Raw genomic sequence first — 7140 nt, 5'->3', positions numbered from 1 at the left:
CCTACTGTTACTGTTTCCCTGGAGAAGCTAATAAATAAATAAATTAATGATATTCCATCATTTTTATAGTTATAATTGAGGATTGAACCAGATAGTAAACCTGATGGTAGGTGGTAAACCATCGCCTATAAACATGGCAGAATTTTTTTGTCTGCACTCTCACCTGGTAGGAGATGTCAAAGTCAAAGTAGCGGGCTAATCGGTTGCTACGCGACATCGTACCGGAACGCTAAATAGCTTTGCACGCAGTGGCGTGCACAGGGGTTTTGACCAGGGTATGGTATATAAAGAAGGAAGATGTCATAAAATGGAAGAAGCCTTCGCATTTTTGAGCTATACAAAAATTTTAGGGTAGGCAGAGCTTTTGTGCTCCTATGCAGTGCACGCCACTGTTTGCACATCTTTGTCGGTAGGGTGGTAACTAGTCACGGCCTAAGCCAGACAAATTCCCCAGATGAGTTATATACATACACGGAACCTCCCAGCTCAGATGTCAGCTCGCAGTTGACCGTTTATTATTTTAGCTACTCATAGGCCATGTGGCGAAGAAACGGCTTTACATCAAAGAACAAAAGAATCAACTTTATGAACAAGGTAAAAATAAAACTAATATACAGGGTGATTTAAATTTTTAATTAAATTTAAATTTTTAATTTAATTTTTTTTTTGTCAATAATTGACGAGCCAAGCAGATGGCCCACCTGATGGTAAGTGGAAACCATCGCCTATAAACAGAGAACGTGCTTCAACATGCAGTCCTGTGTCTAAAGGTTTTCACAAATAATATTTTTTTAAATAGTACTTATTATCAAGTTGAATCATCATTATCATCAACCTAGTATGCAGATGATATAAAATGAAGAAAATCTCCCGTACGTGTTATAAAAAACTAAAGGTCTAGCCTTCATTGTAAGAGTTTTAAAAAGCCTACCCTAATAGTTAATATTTACAACTCGTTCTGGAGATTTTCCTTTCATCAAGACCACGTACGGGAGATTTTCTCCATTTCATATCATCCGCATACCCTGTGCATACCCCCTATGCACGCCACTGATCTCCTATGATCTTCTCTCAGTATGAGAAGTCTTTAGGTCGTAGTCCACCACGCTGGCCAAGTGCGGGTTTGTAAACTACACACGCCGTTGAAACAAAATGGAGAACTAGGTTACCTCACGATGATTCCTAAACTAGTTTTTTTTTATTATTTTTGTAAATGTGTTTCTTTGTATTTTGTTTTTGTGTGTGTAATAAAGAATTTAATAATAATAATGATTTTCCTTTACCGTTTAAAGCAAGTGATTTTTAAATGGCTCAAATTAAAAACGCACATATCTCCGAAAGGTCAGTTGAACTCGGTCTACATGAAAGAAAAGCAGAAGTTTCACCCACTAGGCTATCACCGTTTTTTAGAAATTAGCAACCCTCGTAAACTCCGAAACCTACTTTCGTTCACTCAGTCAACAAAAACAAAAAAAAAATTATATCTTACCAACAAATAAGTAAGTATAACTTACTAACAAAGGGAAATAAGGAATGAGGCTGCATACTCCGCGATACATTTGCTTAGTCCGGCAATTATCTAAAAAAAGAAGGTTAAACATAAATTGCTGCACCAACCCGTTCCTTCGTCTTTCCTAACGTCAAAGGTTCTGTCTGTCTGTCTCTGGTCTGGAAGAGATTTAGTGATACGACAGCCTTTGCACGCTCAATTTTCTTTTCTAAGTCTCTACTGTATATGTTTACTTTGTATAAAATGTGTGTGCAATAAAGCTTTCAAACAAACAAACAAGGTTATTTTTTTTAATAAGTTCAATCTTCTGAAACATCCTGTATCTCCCGTCCAGGCCCCCAATAAAGAGGCGCGGTGCCAAAACCGGGCATCGAACTCGGGACATCTGTTTCTTCGCGCACGCGCACTCTCATTCATCGCCGCTTATTTATATGATTACTTAGTTTTAGTGCCGACGTTTTGTTTGCTAACACGTAGTTTAGTTTTTAGGTATTGTTAGTAGATTTTTACAAGCTTTTTATTATATCTTAACTTTAATTTCCTTTTTAAATTACGTGACTGGTTAGTTGATAAATGCAAACTCGGTACGGGAGTTCTTGGATAATATTTTTTAATTGACATTCCATGTCTATGAGTGAAATAATTTGAACAAATATCTTAATTAATGTGTATTATTTGTATTTTTCTTTTTTCAATATTTACTCGTAATTATATATGTATTTATATATATATTTATTATATATGTATTTATTTATATATATGTATATATATCTCCGTTATTTATTATCTATGTTATTTTATATGTATGTCTATTTATTTTCGAATATATATGTATATATAATTGCACTTTCCCGCTCTCTTGCAGCTTTTCCTTCTGCCAGAGGTCGCCTGTAAGAGATTGCTTGCAGCAATAAGGCCGCCTTTGCATGCCTACAATTTTTGTTCTGTTTTCTATATTTTCTATATTTCTGCTTATTCTATATTTTATGCATATTTCGATGTTTGTGTGCAATAAAGTATTTTTTCTTCTTTATTATTCCATACAGTAAAATTAATGAAATTTTATTATATTCAGCCGACTATTTTGATTATTTTGATTTTTTTTTTAAGTTATTACATAAATGAATTTGTTTGAATTAAGATTTGCATGTCATATATTATGACTAAACATGTATACCTACAATGTTTTATGCAAATAATAGAATTTGAATTTGAATTAGAATTTTACGTCGATCTCCCTGGCACTGTATAGTGTGCCCTTGAGAACAAGAAGGGTGTAGGCTACACCCTTCTCATTCTTGGAGTAGACCCGGGCCCTGTAGTGGGCCGGCGATAGGTTTAAAATGCGGTCTGTGATTAACAGTATCAAATTATAAAAGTACCAACTAGTATTTACGTAGATATCTACTTTCCTAGAATCATCTCGAGCACTCGTATTTATATCTTAGCTGACTCTCCGATAACCCGGACTGACAGACAAGCAAATACTTCAAACGCTATACTGATGACTAATATGTTTGTGTTTTAAGAATATGATAAGTGATTAGTTGGAAATCTTTAAACTCTTATTAGTAAGCAATATCATTCTTTATTACCATACTGTATTTCACGTCGGCGTTTATTACGGTTTTTTCCCGTGGGAACCTTGCGATTCCCTGGGATAAAAAGGAGCATCTCTCTCTCTAGTTTTAGTAATTCTATGCCGAAAATCGAGTTGATCATTTGCTTGGTTGAGGAGTGTAGGAAGGACAAACAAACACTTTTTTATTTATAATGTTAGAAAGGATGAACAACCTTTGTAGTCCAGTTTACTAAGTTACATAAAAAGTGTTATTTGATCAAACGAAGTTCTATATTAGAGACGGCCGATTGGCGCAGTGGAAAGTGACCCTGCTTTCCGACTCCAAGGCTGTGGGTTCGATACCCGCAACTGGCAAATGTTTGTGTGATGAGCATAAATATTTTTCAGTGTCTGTATTTCATTAGTATTTATGTATATTATTCATAAAAATCAGTCATCTTTGTACTCATAACACAAGCAACGCTTACTTTCAGGCCAGATGGCGATGTGGGCATTGCCGTAGTATATTTATTCTTATTCTATCTTAAGAAATTACGCGATACTCTTGATCAGTTTACAGTTTATTAAAAAGCAATATTAAAGAATATCCATACTAATATTAAAAATCCGAAATGTCTGTTTGGCTTACTTGTTGATTTGCTCTTGATGTCACACACATCGCATATATCCTGGAGATGAACATAGGCAAATAATTGAAACTGCTTAACATTTGCTTCCGGAACCGGCCAAAGGATACATTTTATTCTTGCGGTATTCTTAAAACACAAAATAAAAGCGGACCAACTCGAGGGCAACTGGCAATGTTAAGAATTACGAATTAAACAGTATTAATTGACAGCGCGATGGTGATAACAAAAGAAAAACCAACTGAGTTTGTTGTGCTTCAGGGTGCGTTAAAAACGTCACATTAATGGAAAATCAAAGCACAGAGAATGATATTAGATGAGTTGAAGGGTAAGCACACAGAAAAGTGAGAAGTTCTACAAAAATTGTTAGTGTACGAGTTAGCCCAGTGGTATGGACTGCGGCTTAACTTTTAAGGGCTTAGTTCGAATCCCACGCCAACCTCTATTTTTTTCTAAGTTATGTGCGTTTTAGGCAATTGAAATACCACTTGATTCAACGGTGAAAATTGCATCTTGAGGAAACCTGCATGCCTGAGAGTTCTCCATAATATTCTCAACGGAGTGCAGAAACCCGTGGTGGACTACGGCCTAAACTCTTTGTGGGAGGAGACATACAATAAATATATATATAAAGACATAGTATATTTATTTTTCTAAATAAAATATTATATCACTAATAAATTATCTGAACTAGGCGAGTTACTGAAGCTGAAATCCTTTGTGGTATTTCATGAACCATTCAAGAATCCCAAATTATCATCTAATTTCGAATATCACATTATAGTAAAAGAGCTTGTGGAGGGGGTGAAAGATGTGTTATATTTTAAAAAATAATTATTAAACCAGCTTGCCATGTATTATTGACCTGATACCTGGCAAAGCTGCAAAGACAAAGGCAAAGCTGCTAAGTTCTGAATGTGACCATAAGTGCTCACTCTAAGGCTAGATGCGATCAGTAATTCAAGTATAAATTTTACAAATGCCTGTGAATTCGCCCAGGTTTGTTGCGGGTTTCTTTTAATTCCACTGACTTTTCCATAATAAAATAATATCCTTAAGAAGGAAAGCTATGAATAACGTAGATAGCATCCATCCCGGAGATCAGAGTCGGTGCAGTAATTAATAAATAAATAAATATACAATAAAAAAAAATAAAAAATTAAAAAATGCTTTATTGTCATAAAGAAAAACAAAACAGAATCAAAAGTATTTAAACATAACACATAATATATATAGAAATTTTGATTTATTTTGCACAGATAAAAAAAAAACCTGTTCTCCAAACTAGTTGAGACTGTGTCTCGGAAAACTATGACAATACACACATCGCCATCTAGCCTCAAAGTAAGCGAAGCCAGTTGTTATGGGTACTAATATGACTGATGAATATTTTTATAATACACATAAATACTTATAATATAAATATAAATACCCAGGCACTGAAAAACATTAATGTTCATTACACAACCATTTTGTGGGAATTCAGTTGTGGGAATTGAACCCACAGCCCTATGAAAGCAGTGATGCTGCCCACTGCGCAAATCAGCGGTCAAACATATTCATATTTTTTTCCACTAGCTCCTTAGCTATAGGGTCAGTTCATAACAATGGACAATGGGTCGACATATTTTATTTGCAAAAAGCCCTAAACCCCGCGTGTTTATTTCGGGTCCGAATGTCCAATTCGACCCGCATTCTGTCTGATTTTTATGGCCCCAAAATGCCTGCTAAGTTCACGTTCATAAAGCAATGTGCTTTTAGAGGTTTAATAATTTAAACTGGGTACAATAGCTTTATTGTCTATATCCGCAAAGAAAACAATGTGGATATCGTATACACATAAGCATCATTATGACCCGTTATGCCTTTGGGGTTTTTTTGGGTTAAGGTGCTGGAATGGCGAGCCCGCACCGGTAAACGCAGCGTAGGTCGAGCCCCAACGAGGTGGGCAGATGACATCAGGCGAGTCGCTGGGAGCCGCTGGAGGTAAGCGGCCCAAGACCGTTGATTGTGGAACTCGTTACAAAAGACCTGTGTCCAGCAGTGGGCGTCGATTGGTTGAAATGATGATGATGATGATGATGATGATGACCGGCCCACTATAGGGCACGGGTCGCTTCACAGAATGAGAAAGGTTAAGGCCGTAGTCCACGACGCTGCCTACGAGCGACCTGGAAGAGTTCATACGCTTTTGAAAAAATAATAAAGAACTAAAATAAGGCAAGCATATTTCCTCATGAAGTTTTTTTTCATCGTTAAAGCAAGTGATGTTTCTAGATCGCTTTAAACGTTAAGACGCTATCTTTTTACCTTAAATAATGGAAACTAGAAAATTTAGTAGTTTTATAAATTCATGCCAAAATTCTATATCATATTCTCTTTGTCTTCAAACATTTTAAGTATGTTACTCCAATTCTGGAAGCGGTAATAGCGCATTGGGCAGGAGCTCGACTTCCTTTTGGGGGGCGGGTTCGAATCCCAGCACGCATCTCTAAATTTTCTGTTACGTGCGGTTTAAACAATTAAGATATCACTTGCTTCAACTGTGAAGGAAAACATCGTGCGGTAACCTGCATGCCTGAGAGTTCTACATAATGGTCTCAAAGGTGTGTGGAGTCCACCAATCCGCAATAGGCCAGCGTGGTGGACTACGGCCTTAACCCCTTCTCATTCATCATTGTGCGAGGTGACCCGTGCTCTGTAGTGGGCCAGTAATTGGTTGATACCATTAATTTATTGGTTGGTGATGATGTTACCACAATTCTGCGTTGCGAATTTAAGTCATACCAATTACAAGTCTTACAATCTTCCATCAGTATCGGTTAGATGGGTATATTTATTTGTCTACTTATCAGGGGTAATATTAAAAAAATTACAACAGATTTTGGTAACACGCCATATCAAAAATATAATTATTCCACTACACCCAATCGGTGTCTACGCGACATCGTACCAGAACGCTTAATCGCATAGCGGCATGTCTTTGACGATTGATTAGTACCTAGCAACTTCATAAAATTTACCCGTTCAAATAACTTTGAGTCTCCATATTTCATAATAATTCGTCGATTTTGTAAGAAAGGATGGTATTATCTGGAACAGGTAAAGTTATTGATCCCTACATATTAACATAGCGTCCAAATATATCTCTACATTATGAAACAAGTTCAGTAGCCTGTAGCATAGATATTATTTTACATCGCCGTTCACTGTAACTGGGTTGAAATGTATTTCAAATTTTATGCTAACGACGCACACTATAGGTGGCCATTTTGTTTTACGACACGATTTTTTGCTTGAATCTGTGGTTTACGAGAACGTAGCTCAATGCACAGTATGGATCTAGGTTCCGGTTTACCTTTTTTATGATACTTGGGAAAAAACTGTACTGCTGAACAGTCTGACGACTTTATAACGGAGAG

Source organism: Pararge aegeria, chromosome 24 (genome assembly GCF_905163445.1).
Source record: "Pararge aegeria chromosome 24, ilParAegt1.1, whole genome shotgun sequence".
Taxonomy (NCBI): domain Eukaryota; kingdom Metazoa; phylum Arthropoda; class Insecta; order Lepidoptera; family Nymphalidae; genus Pararge; species Pararge aegeria.
The sequence above is the reverse complement of the archived record's forward strand: the minus strand, read 5'-3'. Positions refer to the sequence as shown.